The following is a 20091-nucleotide window of genomic DNA, read 5'->3' as shown; positions in this document are numbered from 1 at the left end:
AAGAGACATATCTAGATGAACATACTGTCTTTTAAAGAATATCTGTACTGAGTTTTAATTTTATTGGGTTTTCCAGTTGCAAAATACCTGTTACTGTCACAAGTGTTATACAATACAAAATGAGTATGTGTCTTTATAGACAACCTTGAGCTCACCCTCACGCTTTCTGCAAACCATTTCCTTTTGGTAGTCATAGTTAACAGACTGTGTCTTCCCTCTATACTCATACAAACCCGTATAAAGATGGATAACGTAAAGGGAGTATGAGGAAGCTGGGAGAGCAGGTGAAGCAGAGATTTCACACTTTGACCAAAGTCAGATTGCATATCTTTGCATGTCACTTAACATATCATGTCCATCTCTCTGGGACACTGGACTGAACTCTATCTCATTCTCTTTAATAGCTGAATAACTCTCCAGAGATCGAACCCACCATAATTTGGTCAACCATTCCCCTTTAATGGACATTTAGGTTGTTTCCAGTTTTCTGCCACTACAAGAATGCTGGAATAATTGTCCTTGTACATATAATCCTTACATACTTGTGTTTCAATATCTGTAGGGTGGATTGCCCCATGATGTGATTACTAAGTGAGAGGGTATGTGCTCTTTTTTAAGTTTATTTATTTATTGTGAGGGGGGAGGTGCACAGAGAGAGACAGAGAGAGAGAGAGAGAGAGAGAGAGAGAGAGAGAGAGAATCCCAAGCAGGCTCTGCACTGTGAGCGCAGAGCCCGACGCTGGGGCTTGAACTCACGAACCGTGAGATCATGACCTGGGCCCAAATTAAGAGTCGGATGCTTAACCGACTGAGCCACCCAGGCACCCCTGAAAATGTTACTAGATATCGGCAAATTATTTTTGGTTAGAATGTAAATTCCAGGAGTGCAGGGACTTTTGTCTGTTTTGTTCATTGTTGTTCACCTAGAACAACATGGCATGTAGCAAATGCTAAAGAAATCCTTGCTGGATGTTCAGGTTTTCCAGGCTGTAGCCGCTCGCCTCAGTTTCACAAACACTGGCTGTTTGGGCCAGTATCATGGATACAAAAATAATCTCTCTGCCTAGATGCCATCCTTGTTTCAGTAAGCCTTGACCTGATTTCCTGGTGGAGCTAAGTAAGACTTGCACATGGCTAATAGCCCTTTGAGTTTTATGAATCACCTGTTCAAATGCTGTGCCCCATTTCCTATTTAGTCCTTTGAACATGGGGCCTGTTAGCTTTTTGATACACTTGCTGCACAATTTTTCAGTCTATGGCTTATCCTGCTATCTGTAATATTTGTGTAATCAGATATATTTATTTTCCCCCTTTTATGATTCCTAGGGTTTCTTGTCCTACTTAAAAAGTTCTTTTCTACCCCAAGGTTCTGCAAATACACACCTAGATTTTCTTGTGATGTTTTAATTTTGTTTGGGCTTCTCTACAGTTAAAGTTATTTTGGTATATGTTATTTGGTAAGGGGCCTAGTTTCCCTTTTCTCTTGGTTAGAGAGCGAATTATTATAGTAGGTCATCCTTGACCCCGGTGAACTGAAATGACATTGTACGTACCAAGTTCATGTATAACCTTGGATTTATTTATGAGGTGCGTTCTGTTTTATTCATCTGTTTGTTATTCTTGTACCATTGGCATGTTGTTTTACTCACAGCACTCTATGCTGAGCTCTAATATCAAAAGGCAAGTCCTTTTCTTTTTCACTGTTCTGTCGACATTTATTCTTCTGAAGGAACATTGAGGTCATTTTACCTAGCTTCCCTTAGAAGACCTATTGAATTGGGTTTTTTTGCTCCAAATTGCATGAATTTTTAATATTAAATTGAGCCTAATATTTGTATCACACTGTCTTCACATCCATGTTCCTCCATTTATTCTGGTTTTGTTTTGCCTTCTTTAATAAAGTACTACTGCTTTCTTCATATAGGTCATATTTGTCATGAGTACATTATAATTTTTTGGCTACCTAGACGCTGCTCGTGTCTAGCGAAAAACTATTGGTTTTTATAAATTTAAAAAAAAATTTAACGTTGATTTATTTTTGAGACAGAGAGAGACAGAGTGTGAGTGGGGAAGGGGCAGAGAGAGAGAGGGAGACCTAGAATCCGAAGCAGGCTCCAGGCTCTGAGCTGTCGGCACAGAGCACAATGCGGGGCTCGAACTCACAAACCGTGAGATCACGACCTGAGCCGAAGTCGGACGCCCAACTGACTGAGCCACCTGGGTGCCCCTATCTACTTTTAGGTACCCAGCGAATCCACCATACTTGGAATCCACCCGATTCCAATTGCACTTTACTAGCCTCTTGAATTTCTGTGCGTGTAGTCACCACAAAAAGATGTCAATTATTTCCTTTTTGTGTCTTATCATAGCTAGAACTTCTAAAACAATGCTGAATAATGTATAGTATAGCAGTCATTTCTGTATTGCTCCTTTGGAGGGCCATACTTGAGTATTGAACCACTTAGTATAATGTCGGTTTTGGAACGTAGCATTTACCAAGGCTAGATAATTTCTTTCCATTATTCTTTTACTTAGAGATTTTATTAGGAACTGCTAATACTATCACGTGCCTTTTCACCGCCGATTGACATAGTTACTTGATTTTCATTTTGTATTTGTTAATGTCATACAGTATACTGGGTTACACTGATAGATTTTTTAAAGTTAAACCATGCTCGAATTTCTAGGATAAAAGTACCCTACTTAGGCGATGTTTATTGTTCTGTAAATATAGTGTTGCTTAAATTGGGTAATATGTTATTTAGAATTTTTGTATCTGTGTTCATAATTGTGGTGTTTTCTTGTTTTGTACTACGGCATCAGGTTTGAATGTGAATGTAATACTAGCTGCATGAGATGAACTTGGAAACTTCGCTATAGTTACGAATGGTTTAAAAACCGGAGGCATTATCTGATTGTTAAGGATTAGAACTCAATTGTGAAAGCATTTGAGTCTGATGCCTTATTATAAATGGTAGGTGTTTACTTTTCTGATCTCTTCTACATTAGTTAATTGACTAATTAATCCATCGGCTTTTCTTCTTAAATAAATGTTAGTATCTGTATTTCCCTTGGAAATTTTCCATTTTCTCTAGATCAGTACATCTCATATATTAACGTGCATATACATTACCTGGGAGATGTCATGAAAATGCTCATCCTGATTCTGTAGGTCTGGGGGGTGGGGGCTGGGATTCCGCATTTCTTACAAGGTCTCTGGAGGTGCTGATGCTGCTGGTTCACGGACCACATGGCCCAAGCCCTGTAAAGACTTAGTGGTTCTAGATTTTGGTTGGACATCAGAATCACTTGGCACAGCCTTTGTCTCCCCCAGGCCCAGGCCACACCCCAGACCAACAAAATTAGAATCTCTGGGAGTGAGGCTCAGGCATCAGGAATTTTCTAAGCTCGTCAGGCGATTACAATGTGCAGCCAAGGTTGAGAACTAGTCTTCTAGATTTTCAATTTATTATCCTAAAGACATACACAATATTCTCTCATAATTATTTTATTCTCTTGCACTTCTGGTTTTATCTCCTTTTGCACCCCGAATGTTGTATATTTTGTTTTCTCTATTTTTTTTAAGACTTTATTTTTAAGTAATCTTTATACCCGATGTGGAGCTCGTACTCACAACCCTGAGACCAAGAGTCACACGCTCCACTGACACAGCTGGCCGGGCACCCTTTCTCTCTGTTTCTTTAAACAGGTTTTCAGAGTTTTAGCTGTTTACAGATATTATCAAAGAAAGGGCTCTTAATTTTGTTTTTTGCTTGTATGTTTTGGTTTTCTATTTAATCTCCTCTTGCATTGTTGTTAGTTTTCTTTTCCTGTTTTCTTCTAGTTTATTTTGTTATCTAGTTAAAATGTCTCATGTTTCGTATTTCACTTATTTTCACTGCTTATTAAATGAACTTTTTGAAAGCTGTGCGTTTTATTTGGTATATGACTTTAGCTGTGTCCCATTGCATATTAATTGTTCTTTTTCATACTTTTCAAGACAGCTCTACACGTCAGTTTTGGTTTCCTCTTTACAATAGTGTTTAACTTCTTTCTTTCTTTTTTTTAACGTTTTATTTATTTTTGAGAGAGGGAGAGACAGAGCATGAACAGGGGAGGGTCAGAGAGAGGGAGACACAGAATCTGAAACAGGCTCCAGGCTCTGAGCTGTCAGCGCAGAGCCCGATGTGGGGCTCGAACTCACGGACCGCGAGATCGTGCCCTGAGCCGAAGTCGGCCGCTTAACCGACTGAGCCATCCAGGCGCCCCAATAGTGTTTAACCTCTAAATAGCAAAAGTTTTTATTAATTTCTTTAGTGTTGATCTCTAGTCTTATTGGTTTGGGTTCAAACTATGGTGTGTATAACCTCTACATTTTGGGGGAATGTTTCAAGTTTTCTTTTTGGGTGAGGTATAATAGGTTTTGTATTAGTATACTGTTTACTTTTCCGTATCTGGTATAAATCTATAAGTAAAATTGGGCTTGTTGATTGTATTTTCAAATCCTCTATATCCTTGGTAATTTTTGACTACTTAATTTTTTAAGTTTCAAAAAATATTAAAATCAACCCCCATAAGGGTGTTTTATGCAGTTTCCTTGTATTTCAAGTTTTGCTTTATGTATTTGGTGTCTATATAGATTTTTGTTACATACATGTAATCTTCGTGACTGTGCCTTTTACAGAACATCATTTTTGTCCTCTTTAACATATTTTTTTTTTTTTTTTTTTATTGATTTTTGGGACAGAGAGAGACAGAGCATGAACGGGGGAGGGGCAGAGAGAGAGGGAGACACAGAATCGGAAACAGGCTCCAGGCTCCGAGCCATCAGCCCAGAGCCTGACGCGGGGCTCAAACTCACGGACCGCGAGATCGTGACCTGGCTGAAGTCGGACGCTTAACCGACTGCGCCACCCAGGCGCCCCAAACATATTTGATCTTGAATTCTGTTTTATCTGATGTGTTTTCTATTTCAACAATCTTTTTTTTTTAATCTCTTACATTACAAATCTCAGTCATGTTCTCATAATCTACTTAGATGTAAGTGTACAATACACCACAGGATTTATTGTTACTGCTGTTTCTTAGTCATTTTATCTTTCCCCATGTGACATCTCTGTGCTGAATAAATTGTCATTGGATTGATGTATACTTCATGTTTGTTCCCTCATGTCTGCTGTGTGGGTGTATATTCTTTCTGAGGCCTTGACTACCCCCAAATACCTCCTTTGCCTTAACAAATGATATCTTAGTTGAGAGGTTAGAACTTCGGGTCACGGTCCCTTTTCTCTGAGAGTTCATAGATGTTTCACTGTTTTCCACCTTCAGTGTTGGGAGAAGTCTGATGCTAGTGTAGTTGTTGTTGTTGTTGTTGTTGTTGTTGTTGTTGTTGTTTATATGTTGCCTGTTCCTTTGTTGCCTGAAGGGTATATGATTTTTTTCTTTATCTTTGGAATTCAGAAGGTTCACCAGGATCTATCGTTGGCATGTGCGTGCGCACGTGTGTCCTAACCGTGTCTGGAGTTTATTTGTTGAGCCCTTTCTTCCGGATGACTCAAGTCCCTATTCAGCTGAAGGAAATTTTCTTATGTTTGTATTTATTACTTCTCTGATTGGCATCTTGCTTCTTTGGGCATTCCTGTGATTCACAAATAAGATCTCCTGGATTTGTCTCATCATCATAAAATGGCACCGACGAGAAAAATCCCTTTATTCTCACACCCTAGTGTGTGATCGTGATTGTACTGAAAAAATGAAATGTTTGAAACCAATGTCTCTTGAAGAAAGAAGCCAGAGAATGGTAATCTTTGTAAATGTGTAGCTTGTCCTGATGGAGTAAGAGTGCTCCTGAGATATTTCTCTTTAGTAGAAGGAACTTCAGCCAGAAGTTTCGTGTCATAGAATGACAGCATTCTGGACACCCCTTTTGCCTCAACTTCAAAGAAGCATGTGAAAAGGTCTTAACTTAATGCTTAGCATATAGTTAGTGCTGGATAAGCGTTCCCCATATCTTTCCTTCCTGGAATGCTCTAAGTCTTGTTAAGCTAGCAAGAAGGGGAGCATTATCGGGGCGCCTGGGTGGCTCAGCCAGTTGAGCCTCTGACTCTTGATTTTGGCTCAGGTCATGATCCCAGGGTCATGGGATCCAGCCCCTTGTTGGGCTCGGAGCTGGGTATGGAGCCTGCTTAAGATTTTGTGTCCTTCCTGGGGCGCCTGGGGGGCTCAGTCGGTTAAGCGTCTGGCTTTTGATTTGGGCTCACGTCATGATCTCACGGTTTGTCATTTGGAGCCCTGCATCACGCTTTGAGCTGACAGTGGGATTCTCCCTCTCCCCTCTCTCTCTGCTCCGCTTGCTCTCTCTCTCTCAAGATATAAACTTAAAACAAAATTTTTTTAAAAATCTCTGGGAATGCAAGCTGGTGCAGCCACTCTGGAAAACAGTGTGGAGCTTCCTCCAAAAACTAAAAATAGAACTACCCTACGACCCAGCAATGGCACTACTAGGCATTTATACACGGGATTCAGGTGTGCTGTTTCGAAGGGACACATGCACCCCCATGTTTAGAGCGGCACTATCCACAATAGCCAAAGTATGGAAAGAGCCCAAATGTCCACTGATGGATGAGTGGATAAAGAAGATGTGGTATATATATATATATAACGGAGTATTACTCGGCAATCAAAAAGAATGAAATCTTGCCATTTGCGACTACGTGGATGGAACTGGAGGGTATTATGCTGAGTGAAATGAGTCAGTCAGAGCAAGACAAAAATCATATGACTTCACTCATAGGAGGACTTTAGGAGACAAAACAGATGAACATAAGGGAAGGGAAACAAAAATAATATAAAAACAGGGAGGGGGACACAACAGAAGAGACTCATAAATACGGAGAACAAACTGAAGGTTGCTGGAGGGGGTGTGGGAGGGGGGATGGGCTCAATGGGTAAGGGGCATTAAGGAATCTACTCCTGAAATCATTGTTGCACTATATGCTAACTAATTTGGATGTAAATTTAAAAAAATAAAAAAATAAAATTAAAAAAAAAATCTCTCTCAGCGTGCCTGCGTGGCTCATTCATTTAAGCATCTGACTCTTGATTTTGGCTCAGGTCATGATCTCATGGTCCGTGGGTTGGAACCCCTGCATCGGGTTCTGCTTGGGATTCTCACTCTCCCTCTCTCTGTCCCTCCCCTGTTTGCATACTCTCTCTCTCTCTCTCTCTCTCTAAAAAAAATAAATAAATAAACTTTAAAAAAAGATTCTCTCTCTCCCTCTGCCCCTCTCACCCACTCAGACTCTCTCCAAAAAAAAAAAATAATAATAATAATAATTAAAGAAAATAATTAGAGCATTATGAGAGCAGACATTGCCATTGTCCCCAATTATCTTATCTCACCTTATCCAAATTTAACATGCAATGCCAAGCTTTGTTTCCAAATGGACCAATTTACACTCCCACCAGCAAAATCTGAAAACACAGTTTTGGCAAAGATGTGCAGCATTATATGAGAATTCTCATTGCTATGCATTCTCACCAAAGCATGATATTTTCAGACTTTAGTTTGCCAATTTTGTGCATGTTAAAAAAAATATTTCATTGAGGCTTTAATTAGCATATTTCTAATGAATAATACTGAGTATCTTCTCACATGTTTATTAATTATTTGTGGTTCCTCTTTTGTGACGTATAGGGTGTATAGGGTGGGTTTTTTTTGTCCATTTTCTGTTCGATTGTTTGCCTTTTCCTTGTTGATTCACAAACGTCCTTTATATATTCTTAGTATTAGTCCTTGATATTTAACAATCCCTGCAAATATTTTCTCTTGATCTGTGGCTTGCCATTCACCTCTTTCTATTGTGTTTTTGAAGAACAGTTCTTCATTTAAAAAACTTTTTTAGGTTTATTTATTTATTGAGAGAGAGAGAGAGAGAGAGAGAGAGAGAATCCCAAGTAGGCTCTGCACTGTCAGCGCAGAGCCTGATGTGGGGCTTGAACAAATGAACCATGAGACCATGATCCGAGCTGAAATCAAGAGTTGGATGCTCAGCCGACTGAGTCACCCAGGTACCCCCAATTTTTTAAAGTAGTAAAATTGAGGGGCATCTGGCCGGCTCAGTTGGTGGGGCGTGAGACTCTTGATTTCGGGGTTGTGAGTTAGGGCCCCAATGTTAGGTGTAGAGATGACTTAAAAATAAAATCTTAAAAAAAATAAAGTAGTAAAACAGGTATTTTCATTATGATTAGTGCTTTCTATGTCTTAGGAAGGACCTCCCTTCCCTACTATGAAAAAGATATTCTCTCATGTTATCTTCTAAAAGCTCTATGGTTTGACTTTCCTTACTCGAGCCTTTAATCCAGTTGGTTTTAGGATATGTATGCATTAGGCATCCAGTTTAAGGGGTTTTGTTTGTTTGTTTGTTTGTTTGTTTCAAACTGGTACAAGTTGAACCCCATCAAAAAACCAATACTCTGCTCCCTGACTTGCGAAGCTGGCTAATATGTAGAATACGATATTCCTACGTATGCGGGTCTATTTCTCTGTTTTGTTGTCTGTCCTTGTCATTTGTCTTTTTCTGCAAATATACTACATTTTTCTAAAAACATCTTTATTGAAATATAATTCACATACCATAAAATCTACCCATTTAAAGTATACAATTCAGGGCACTTGGGCGACTCAGTGGGTTAAGCCTCTGACTTCTGCTCAGGTCATGATCTTACGGATTGTGAGTTTGAGCCCCACATCGGGTGAGCCCCGCTTCTCTCTCTCTCTCTCCCTCTCTCTCTGCCCCTCGCTCGCTTGTGCTCTCTCTCTCTCAAAAAAGTATACAATTCAATACTTTCAGTGTCATCAAAGGGTTGTGCAACCATCACCGTGATGTAAGTTTAGAGTATTTTATCTCTCCAAAAGAAATCTCATCCTCATGGCTTCCTCTACCCCCCACCTCCCCCAGCCTCTGGCAACCACTAATCTACTTTCCATCTCTACAGATTTGCTCTTCTGGTCATTTCAAAGAAATGGAATTTTACAATATGTCTACTCTCCATGTATCTTTCTTTTAGCATCAATTAATGCATTTTGTCCACTTTTAATGGAATTGTTGTTTTCTTACTGTTGAGTTTCTTTATGTATTCTGGGTATCAGGCCTTTGTTGGGCATGTGACTTTCAGATATTTTCTTCTGGTCTATAGCTTATCTTTTGATTGTAATAACATCATCTTTCGCAGATCAGAAGTTTAAAAATTTTTAAAGTCCAATATTTCAGGGTTTTTTCTTTTTATAGATTATGCTTTTCCTATCATACCTAAGAACTCTATCTAACCCTAGGTCAAGATGATTTTTCTCCTATTTTGTTTATGGTTTTACAATTTCAATTTAGATTTATGATCCGTTTTGAGTTAATTTTTGTACAAGGTGTGATGTTTATTTATATAGAATTTTCTTTTGAACTGCAGTACCCTGTCATGTTTATGAAGAAACTCCCGGAGTGTTTACAGTTAACCTCATTGCCTTGGTTTTCTAATCCCAGAGTCTAGCTTTGGGTCCTGGGGACACGTACATTTCCAAATATATATATATATATATATATATATATATATATATATATATATGACTGACTTCCATCAGCTCTTCTCTGAAATTTGGGGAAACCCCATGTTATTGACAAAAGCAAACAGCTAGGAAATCGGAGCAGTGAAAGGCACAGGGAGCAATCCTCTGGTGCGGGTGCCTGATTTTAGGCATATGAGTGTGGAAGTTATCCAGGGCCATCAGCAACCCTGATATTCTTCTTTGACAGGAAGGAAATAATTTTCACTTGGGTGGGGAGACGGGTATGTATTCTCAGGTGAAAATGTCTTTCTTACCGGGTAGAAGTTCCTGACTAACTGTACCCCCCGTGTGGCATCATTGAGCACCTCGCTCCACCCGCACCCCCAGGTCGAGCAGTCCTGGCCTTTCGTCCTTCACACCCACCAGCGGATTACCCACCGAAGCTGCTTTAAGTGGACCTGCTCTGTTCACACAAATGACCCAGGATTGCAGACTCCAGGATCTGCCTCAAGCACCTATCAGTCACTCCCCCGCTGCTCCCCATCTTCTCTGTCTCTTCAGCCTCCACTTAACTTTGTGCAGACTTTCCCCCAAGATCTTGCCTCAGACATCGTGGGATGCCATAGCCCACTGTGAACCCAGCGGCTCCGCTGATCCTGTTCTTGATATTTAGACTTCCTAGTTATACAAGCCAATAAACCAACTTTTAAAAAATATGTTTATTTTTGAGAGAGCAGGAGAGAGAGCGCGCGCACGAGCACGAACAGGGAAGGGGCAAAGAGAGAGGGGGACAGAGGATCTGGAGCGGGCTCTGTGCTGACATCAGAGAACCCGACGCGGGGCTTGAACTCATGAACCGGGAGATGGTGACCTGAGCCGAAGTTGGACGCTTAACTGGCTGAACCACCCAGGTGCCCCAGTAAATTCCCTTTCTCATGCGCAAATTCTTTAGAATTGTATTTTTAATCTCTCAAAACATAAAGGGCCTTGGCTAACACAGAAATATTTTATAAAGTGTATTGAATGCCAGACTAAGCAGTTTGAGCATTGATTCAATAGGGAGAGGGAGCCCTGGAAAAGCTTTGAGTAGGTCAGTGGCAACCTTTGGTTTATTCACTCACTGAAACACTGATTGAGTGCTGCTATCTACACTGTGCTGGATCATGAGTATCCAGTGGTAAACAACAACACGGTCCCTGCCCCGAGGAACTCGTTGTTCGTTTCATTCAGTAAATACTGTTTGAGTGCTGATGATGTACAATACACTGTGGTTAGTGCTTGTTGACATAAGGCACTTAGTTCAAGGTGGTGACCAAAATGGTGCTCGCGGAAGGCTGAGCTGGTTTGTGGCAGTGTACAGGTGTCCTGGACGGACTGGATTCGGATGGGGATGCCGTTCGAGGGCTACTGCAAGAGCCCAGCTGTGAGATAGGAAGGACCTGAGCCACAGCAGGGATGGTAGAAGGGAAAGAGGGGCAGCCTGGAAACCACTGAGTGCGGAAGGAAAATTCAAGACAAGTTGACTGATTGCATATGGGAGCAGAGCAAAAGAGAAGTAGAAAACGGGATTTGGGGATGACTTGAATGGTGATGCATGAACAATGGCAGAGACATGGGGAGGAGAAGTTGGTTTGAGGGATGGTGAGAATTTTTGTATCTATGTTCATGGCAGATGTTGGCTTGTGGTTTCCATATCTTGTGATGATTTCTTTTTCTTTCCCTTGATCAGTCTGGCTAGTGGTTTATCAGATTTATTAAAATTCTCCGAAGACCAGCATTTGGTTTCGTTTATTTTCTTGTTTTTTTCCTACTTCATTCATTTCTGCTCTGATCTGTGTATCATCTTTCTTCTCATTAATTTGGGTTTAATTTTCTCTTCTATTTTTAGTCTCTTTTTTTGATATTAAAAGAAATTTTTTTAAGTAATCTCTGCATCCGAAGTGGGACTCCAACTTACAACCCTGAGATCAGGAGTCGTATGCTCTACCGACTGAGCCAGCCAGGTGCCCCACTTTTTCTAGTTTCTGAAGGTGGAAAATAAAGTCATTTATTTGAGTCCTACTTCTTTTCTAATTTGGGCATTTAGTCCTGAACATTTCTTCTCTTAATACGATTTTAGTGTCCTCTTACAAATTTTGAAATGCTGTGTTTCCTTTTTCAGATAGCTCAGTTTGCTTTCTAATTCCCTCGTTTATTTATTTATTTTTTAGTAAGAGACCTTGGGGGAGAGGGGCAGAGGAAGAGAGTAGGGGGAGAATCTTAAGCAGACTCCACACTCAGCCAGCAGCTCGATGTAAGGCTTGATCCCATGACACTGGAATCATGACCAGAGCTGAAATCAAGAGTCGAACACTCAGTTGACCGAGTCCCCAGGCACCCCATTGATTTTATTATTATTATTATTATTATTATTATTATTATTATTTTAAATGTTTATTTATTCTTGAGAGAGAGACAGAGCATGAGCCAGGGAGGGACAGAGAGAGAGGGAGACACAGGACTCAAAGCAGGCTCCAGGCTCGGAGCTGTCAACACAGATCCCGATGCAGGGCCCGAACCCACAAACCATGAGATCATGACCTGAGCAGAAGTTGGACAATTAACCAACTGAGCCACCCAGGTGCCCCCCTCAGTGATTTCTTTATTGACCCATGAGTTATATAGAAGTGTGTTATTTAATTACCAAATATTTGAAAAGAGTGTGTGTTCTGCTGTTGTTGGAGGAGTGTTCTGTAAATGTCAATTAATTAGGTCTAGGTGGTTGGTAGTTTTGTTCAAGTTTTCCATATCCTTCCTGACTTTCCTACTTCTATAAATTATTGAGAGGGGTATTGAAATCTCTGACCACATTTGTGGATTTGTCTTTTTCTCCTTGCAGTTCTATTAGTTTTTGCTTCATGTATTATGGAGTTCTGTTATTAGATGCAGAAATGTTTAGGACTTGCATGCCATTTTGATTAACTCACCCCTTTATCATTATTAAATGCTCTTCTTTGTTCTTCATAATGGTCTTTGTTCTGAAATAGGCTTTGTCTGAAATTAATATAGCCACTCCAGCTTTCTTATTACTATAAGACTGGTATATCTTAAGCTCCCTTTCTTATAGGCAACATATAGTTGGGTCTTGTTGGTAATCTCAGTTGACAATCTCTTCCTTTTCATTGGGGTGTTTAGACCATTTACCTTCAATGTGCATATTGAGATGTTTAGGTTTAAGTCTGTATCTTTTGCTAGTTTTCTGTTTGTCCCATCTGTTCTTTGTTCCCTTTGTTCCCCACCCCCAGCTTTATTGAGGTGTAACTGACAAATAAAGATTGTACATATTTAAGGTTGAAACTGTAATGTTTTGATCTACATGTACATTGTGAAATGATTACCACAATCAAGCTAATTAACATATCCATCACTTCACACAGTTACTTTGTGTGTGTGCGTGTGGTGAAAACACTTAGGATCTACTCTCTTAGTAAAGTTCAAGTGTTCGATGACAGTATTTTTTTTTTTTTTTTTTTTAAGTAGGCTCCACGTTCAGTGTGGAGCCCAATGTGGGGCTTGAACTACAACCCTGAGATCAAGACCTGAGCTGAGGTGAACAGTCGGATGCTTAACTGACTGAGCCACTCAGGCTCAGTACCCCAATACAGTATTATTAATTATAGTCATTATGTTGTACATTAAATCTTCAGAACTTATTCATCCTGCATAACTGAAACTTTGTATCCTATGACCAAAATCTTCCTATTTCCTTCACCAAACCTCAGGCCCTGACAACCGCCATTCTACTCTGCTTTTATGAGTTCAACTTTTTTAGATCGCACATGTAGGTGAGATCATGCAGTATTTGTTTTTCTGTGTCTGGTTTATTTCACTTAGCTTAATGTCCTCCAGGTTCATCCGTGTTGTTGCAAATGGCAGGATTTCTTTTTTTTTTTTTTTTAAGGCTGAATAATGTTCCAGTGTGTGTGTGTGTGTGTGTGTGTGTGTGCGCGCGCGCATGTGCCACAATTTCTTTATCCATTAATTCATTACAGGCACTTAGATTGTTTCCATATCTTGACTATTGTGAATAGCGCTGCAGCGAATGTGGGAGTGCAGGTATCTCTTTGAGATTCAGTTTTCCCAACATCATTTATGGACAGACTCTCCTTTCCCTACTGTGTGATGACTTCTTTCAGCTTTTGTAAGTTTGAAAAAGTCTTTATTTCCCTTAATTTTTGAAAATTTCCACTTGGCATAGAATTCTAGGTGGACTTTTATTCTTTTAATACACTAAAGATGTTTCTTCACTGTCTTCTTCCTTGCATTGTTCCAAAGAGAAATATGCTGTGTGACATGTGTTTTAATTATCTGGCTGCTTTTAAGATTTTCTCTTTATCACTGGTTTTGAGCACTATGATTATGATGTGCCTTGTAATGGTTTTCTTCATGGGTTTTTTTTCGTGCCTGGGAGTCATTGAGCTTCTTGGATCTGTGAATTTATAGTTTTCATCATATTTGGAAAATTTTTGGCTATTATTAATCAGTTATTAATCTTATCCAGTGTAAGCTCCTCTCAGACATCGTAGTTTTCATCTCTTGAAGGCTGATTTGGGTCTTTTAAAAAATATATATCTTCCATGTCTTAACTTTCTGATCATATGAAATACTGTTATAAGTCTTTTAATGTCTACTAATTCTTACATCTGTGTCATTTTGGGTTGGTTTGGTTGATTTATCCCCCCCGCCCCTGCTCTCATTTTGGGTTGTATTTTCCTGTCTCTTTGCATGCCTAGTAATTTCTTAATTGGACACCAGCCATTGTGAATTTTACCTTGTTGAATGCCAGGTAATTCTGTATTCCTATAAACATTCTTGAGTTTTATTCTGTGACACAGTTAAGTCACTTGGAAACAATTTGATCCTCTCAGGTATTGCTTTTAAGATTTGTTAGACAGGACCAGAACAGTGTTTAGTCTAGGGTTAATTATCTCCACAACTGACCTAAGATTCTTCTGAGTACTCTGCCAAATTTCCTGTGAATTTTGAGGTTGTCCAGTCTGGTTGGTGGGAACACGCAGTGTTGTTGGCCTGGTGTAAGCTTAAGTACTGTCCCTCTTCATTTAGCTTTTTCCCTGGCTTTGGGCAGCTTGCTAACATGCTTGTGCTGATTAGCACTCTGCTGAATACTCAAGGGGGCTCTCTCTGTAGATAGCTGGAGTTCTCGGTGTTTTCAGTTGTTTCCTCTCTGAAACTCATTCCTGCAGATTCTCGCCATGTGGATCTCCCTGGATTTCCAGCTCTGTCTCTTCAACGTGGCGAGGTTGCCAGGCTGTGCCTGAATTCTCCTTTCCTGCACTGGGAGCTCGAAACTCAAGGGAGTAACGTGGGGCAGTTGTAGCGATCACCTTGTTTCTCAGTTCTCCCCATCACTGTTATTTGTTGCCTAAAGTTCAGCGTCTTGTAACCTAGTTTTTCCTTTTTTTTTTTTTTTTCCCCCATCTTTTGGTTGTTTCAGATAGGAAGGCACATTCGATCCCCTTACTCCATCTTGGCCAGAATCCTTCTAATAATTGTTGATGGAATGTTTGGCATTGTGTATATAAAAAAAAGAGAGGGATAATTTGATTCACTGTAGAGTTATTTTCTTACAGGATAGTTTTATTTTAGCTTCAGGCTGGAAGCTGAAAGAGAGGCAATTCTCCTTAATATAATCAGGGATTAAACTGATTTGAAGCTGGGAGTAAGTCTTTTTGAGGGCTTTTTCATTTCTGATTCATTCTTTTTTTTTTTTTTTTTTTTTTTTCTTTTTTTTTTTTTTTTTTGATTCATTCTTATTCCTAATATATGGCCCTTCAGAGATTTCAGCTGAAAACATGGAGTGTTTATCAGTGTCCCTTTTCCTTAGTGGACCCTAAACTCTTTAATTTCCCCCCTATCCCTTTGAGACTATTGGAAGCAGCGCTCAGTTCCTCAGTCTATGAGTCATTGCTTTTGCTAAGCTTCTCAGCCTTTCAGCTGCTTTTTTAGAATCAGTAAAGGCCTCGAAGGGAAAAGAAGTCAGCAGCGAATGCTGGTCTCATCTTTGTATGTTTCTCATCTCTTTTATCTTGGCTCTCAAGTCCTCACTGCATTGGCTCTGATGCCTTCAAACAGATTTTGAAAAATATCTAACCTGGTGTTTCTGCTTGTACTTTGTGAAAGAGTTTGTATGCAACAAAATTAATCTACAATCACCAGAAATAGAAAATGTACATTCCATGTTTTATGAGTTACTTTATTGTACTTCATCAAGGTGTTTGAAATTCACATTCCATTCTATAAACATAACTTCTAGTTTAGTGTTAATTCTCAGTTTATCGTTGATGTTCCTCTGCCACCATTTTACCCAATTCTTTTGAAGGCAATATGTTTTTCCTCTTTGGGAATTTAAAGGGTTTTTTCTTTATTCTTGGTGTTCTGATATTTCATCATAGTAGACCCAGATAAAGATTTTAAAAATTATCTTACTTGGCATTTGATTGGCTTTTTAAATATGAAAGCTCATGTCTCTTTTTCACATCTGGGGGATCTCTACCTCAGTTCTTTTACTATATTCTCCCTTCTATTCCCTTTGGCTATTCTGGAATTTGCATTAGATCAGTGCTGATTCTTCTACATTTGTCCTTGTTCTCTTAACTTTTCTTTCACATTTTTACCTCTTTTGTTCCCCCTTTTGTACCGTGTTCTGAGAATGTCACTCAGAAAAACATGTTCTTCAGCTAGAGTATTTTTTGATATTCAATTTTTTGTTTTCCAATCTTTAACTCGTTTATTTCGGAAGAGCCAATTCTTGTTTTACGAATGTGATAGCCTCTCTAATCTTTCTCCTGATATTACTAATTAATTCTAAGTCATTTTCTGTGTGCTACATCTACTCTTAATAATTTTAATATGCAGGACTTTATGTGATCCATTTATTGCAAGGAATCTATCCAAAGAAATCTAGGTCAGCAGCCAACATTCATGATGAGTAATTTACAGCTTTACTGGGTCTCTTGAGAAAAACCAAAGAGGAAATGTGTTTTTAATGCCTACCTAACATCTTAAATATTCCTCCTCCCTACTGCTGCTTCCCCAATAAACTTTACACTGCTGGTAAGAGATCTCTGAAAATCTCTTCCAACCCTCTCAAATCCCCTCAAATATCTAGTCCACAAAGCTTCTTATCCCGCCCCCCCCCCCCAACGCATTGCTCTTCTTCTTCCAACTTGGAATCTCTGTGTTCTTTATATTTTTAAAAATCTCTATGTGCATTACCTGTGGATTCTCCGCAACAAAGGAAAACCCAAGAGCTGCAACGTGAAAAAGACTCTTTCTCCTTAGAAACTGAACACAGTGAGGGAGGACCGTGTGTGCTTATTCTATACAATTGTTGTCCCTGTTAGTGCTTTTCCCGAGGAAGTATTTGCAAGTTTCTGCAGAGAGAATCCCAGTATTTGAGAGTGGCATCCAAAGACTACTTCTCCAGTTCAGTCTCCATCCTTCTGCTGCTCACGTGACTTGAACTCCTTTTTTGGCCTTGTGGAGGCCAGGCCATGCTGAGCTTGACTGAGTTCATCTTTCTTTCTTTCTTTCTTTCTTTCTTTCTTTCTTTCTTTAAGTTTCCTCGTTTATTATTTCTGAGAGAGAGAGAGAGAGAGAAAGAGAGAGAGAGAGAGAGAGAGCACAAGCTAGGGAGGGGCAGAGAGCAAGAGGGAGACACAGAATCCAAAGCAGGCTCCAGGCTCTGAGCTGTCAGCACAGAGCCGGACACAGGGCTCGAACCCACGGACTGAGAAATCATATGAGCCAAAGTCGGACACTCAACCGACTGAGCCACCCCCTCACCCCAAGTTCGTCATGATTTCTTTGCCCGTACTTTAGAGCCAGAGCGCAGCACATCCTGCCGTTTCTGCCCTATATTGTGTGAAAACGAGAAGACGTTCTCCAAGGAGGTATCTTTATGTTTGCGGGCCGCTCGCTGCTGGCGGTCTTCCCTAACAACTTGAAACAAACCCAGGCCATGTAGATCCTCCCGATGTTTGGAGGTGGCACTTCAGGTTTCATCTCCGTGTGTCTGGGTTTCCCGAATGCTGGGGTATGAGTGGCTAAAAACTCACTGCCAGTCCCTTCGTGATTCATCCTGTTCAACTGAAGTCAAATCAGTCTGTGGAGTCTCCCAGCTGAACTTTTGGGAAGGAGCCCTACTCAGACTTCGGATCCTGCTTTGTCTAAACCCTGGGGATCTTACTGATCTCAGGTCCACTTTTGTATTTTGGATCGCTTCTGTCCCTTGGATCAGTGAGAGCTTGGTCATTTAATCTTGCTTTTGGAGAACAGATATGATGACCTTTTTCCCTTCCTCAGACTAGCTTCACCCGTGGTGAGAATTCTGAAGATTAAGCTGAAGACGAAGATGGCTGAATAAATCTCGACTATACGTTAGGATTACAGGCTTTTAATCTGGGTCAGAAGTTCTCAACTCTAGCTGCACATTAGACTCCCCTGGGATCCTCTGAAAAAGTTTCTCTGCACAGGACTCGGCCCAGGCCGGTAGGATGCGCATCTCTGAGGAGGAGTCAAGGTACTGGTATTTTCTGAAAGCTCCCTAGGTGACCCAACGTGCAGCCAAGGTTGAGAAGCTCTGCTCTTGGTGCTTCTGGCCCTTCCTGCCTTGCTGTCTTCTCTCCCAGGAGGTCCCTGCTGTAGAGGGTCTGGAGGAGCAGGCGGTGCCTGTCCCCCTTCTCACCAACTTGTGCTAATCAACTGGGCCTATGGATTGCAGCCGTCGTCCATTCTCCTGTTCCCTCAAAAACAAACAAAAACCCAGTTTGGTGACCTAGAGGCCATGAACGCCCCTAACATGGCAATCACCTCATAGTCCCTCTGCTCTTGTGGCTTCTGCTCTTGTCCCATTTCATTGGCATCTCTAATCACAGATCAAAGTCTTCCGATCTGGTACCTTAAGAAATCCGCCTCACCAAATTGTGACATTTGCCGCTTTGTCTCACAATTTCCATCCCCCCCACTTTTTGGGCTATCTGGGGTGAATGTCAGAGCCATTGCAGTTTGCATCCGGGCAACTCCCGTTCTTTAACATCATTGTTTCTATAGTCTGACATTTATGGTGGAAATGTTTTCTTGTTTAACACAAAAGTTTTAATCTGAAGTCCAGCTGAATATCACACCTTGAAACACCAAGATGGCTTTAGAGTACCTCAAAATGCGGTCTGGGCTTAAGGACTTTTGCTTTGTTGGGGAAGGGATGGGATGGTCAATAACGACCCTGTGCACGACCTTTTCCTCTCTTCGTCTTCTCCTTAGGAGAAAGCAAAGCTTGGTAAGTGACTGAGAGAGAAGAGATGCAGCATACCCACACCTCAGCCAACCAGACACACACGATGAACTCTTCACCTCACAATCCAGGCCGTATGGAGTCTAAAGAAGAACTCGGTGGCTTGTCCTCATCCGTTCACCCATCTTGTGGGCCTGCGTCCGCTTCTTCGCTAGTAGAGAGCGACTTCCTTGAACCATTTCAACATCTTCGCTTCTTTCCCACATGCCTTGATCTTTCTATTAGTCTATTATTGGCCGCCAGTTATACTGTACCCCACCCAGTTCCCCTCCTGGAGGGAGGAGGAGGAAGTTTCAGGTCCTGCGGGTGGACGTGGACAGCGGAAGAGTTCATGGGGGTGAGGTGACCCTCGGGAGAGATAGTTACAAACCGATCAGACATTTCTGTGGAGGACAACTTCCTGTTGGTGTATATCTTGAGCCTAAATATGCTGAAAGAGCTTGTGACTCCTTCTCAGGTTTTAATTACATTTAAAAAAAAAAGCCTCCTCCTATTATTTCAGCTTTGAGATGTTTCAGACTCCTCAAAATGGAGTGGGAAAAAGACACACACACACACACACACACACACACACACACACACAACCATCCCGCCATAAATACAAGAGGCAACTCTGGTGTTTCTTGTGTTGGGTGAGCTTGGTGCCTGTCCTTCATGGCAATGGATTCCCTCAAACGTTCTCTGAGTTTTGCATGTTTGTGTTTGTGTTTGAGAATTCCTGCTCGTGTGGCTGTGATGCTTGGTCTGATATGAAGTTTGTTTCAAGGATTATAGGGCTGGAGCAGAGTGGGGGAAGCTTGGCTGCCTGCGTCTCTGCTGGGGCTCGCTGGCTTACCAGGGGAGTTTTATGCAGAGAGTACACGTTGTTGCTGTTCGCTGCTCAGCACGAGCTCCTGGAGAACATGGTATGAGAGAGAGAGAGAGAGAGAGAGCACTCCACATGTAGTTGTCAAATTAACCACCGAGAAGACTGCTCAGCCCCCATGGGAATGTCCCTTCTGATGCACTAGTAAGTCACATACTATAGATTGAAAATCACTGCTGGATGACCCTTAATGTTTATAGTTACCCAGAGACTTTAACCATGTGAAGAAAGGCTTAAAAGTTAATTGATGGTATGGCCATTTTTCTGGAAGTACAATATTTTGTTAGGCACAAACGACCACATGATGTTGAGTTT

The sequence above is a fragment of the Panthera onca genome, chromosome X (genome assembly GCF_046562875.1).
Source record: "Panthera onca isolate mPanOnc1 chromosome X, mPanOnc1 haplotype 2, whole genome shotgun sequence".
NCBI lineage: Eukaryota > Metazoa > Chordata > Mammalia > Carnivora > Felidae > Panthera > Panthera onca.
The sequence above is the reverse complement of the archived record's forward strand: the minus strand, read 5'-3'. Positions refer to the sequence as shown.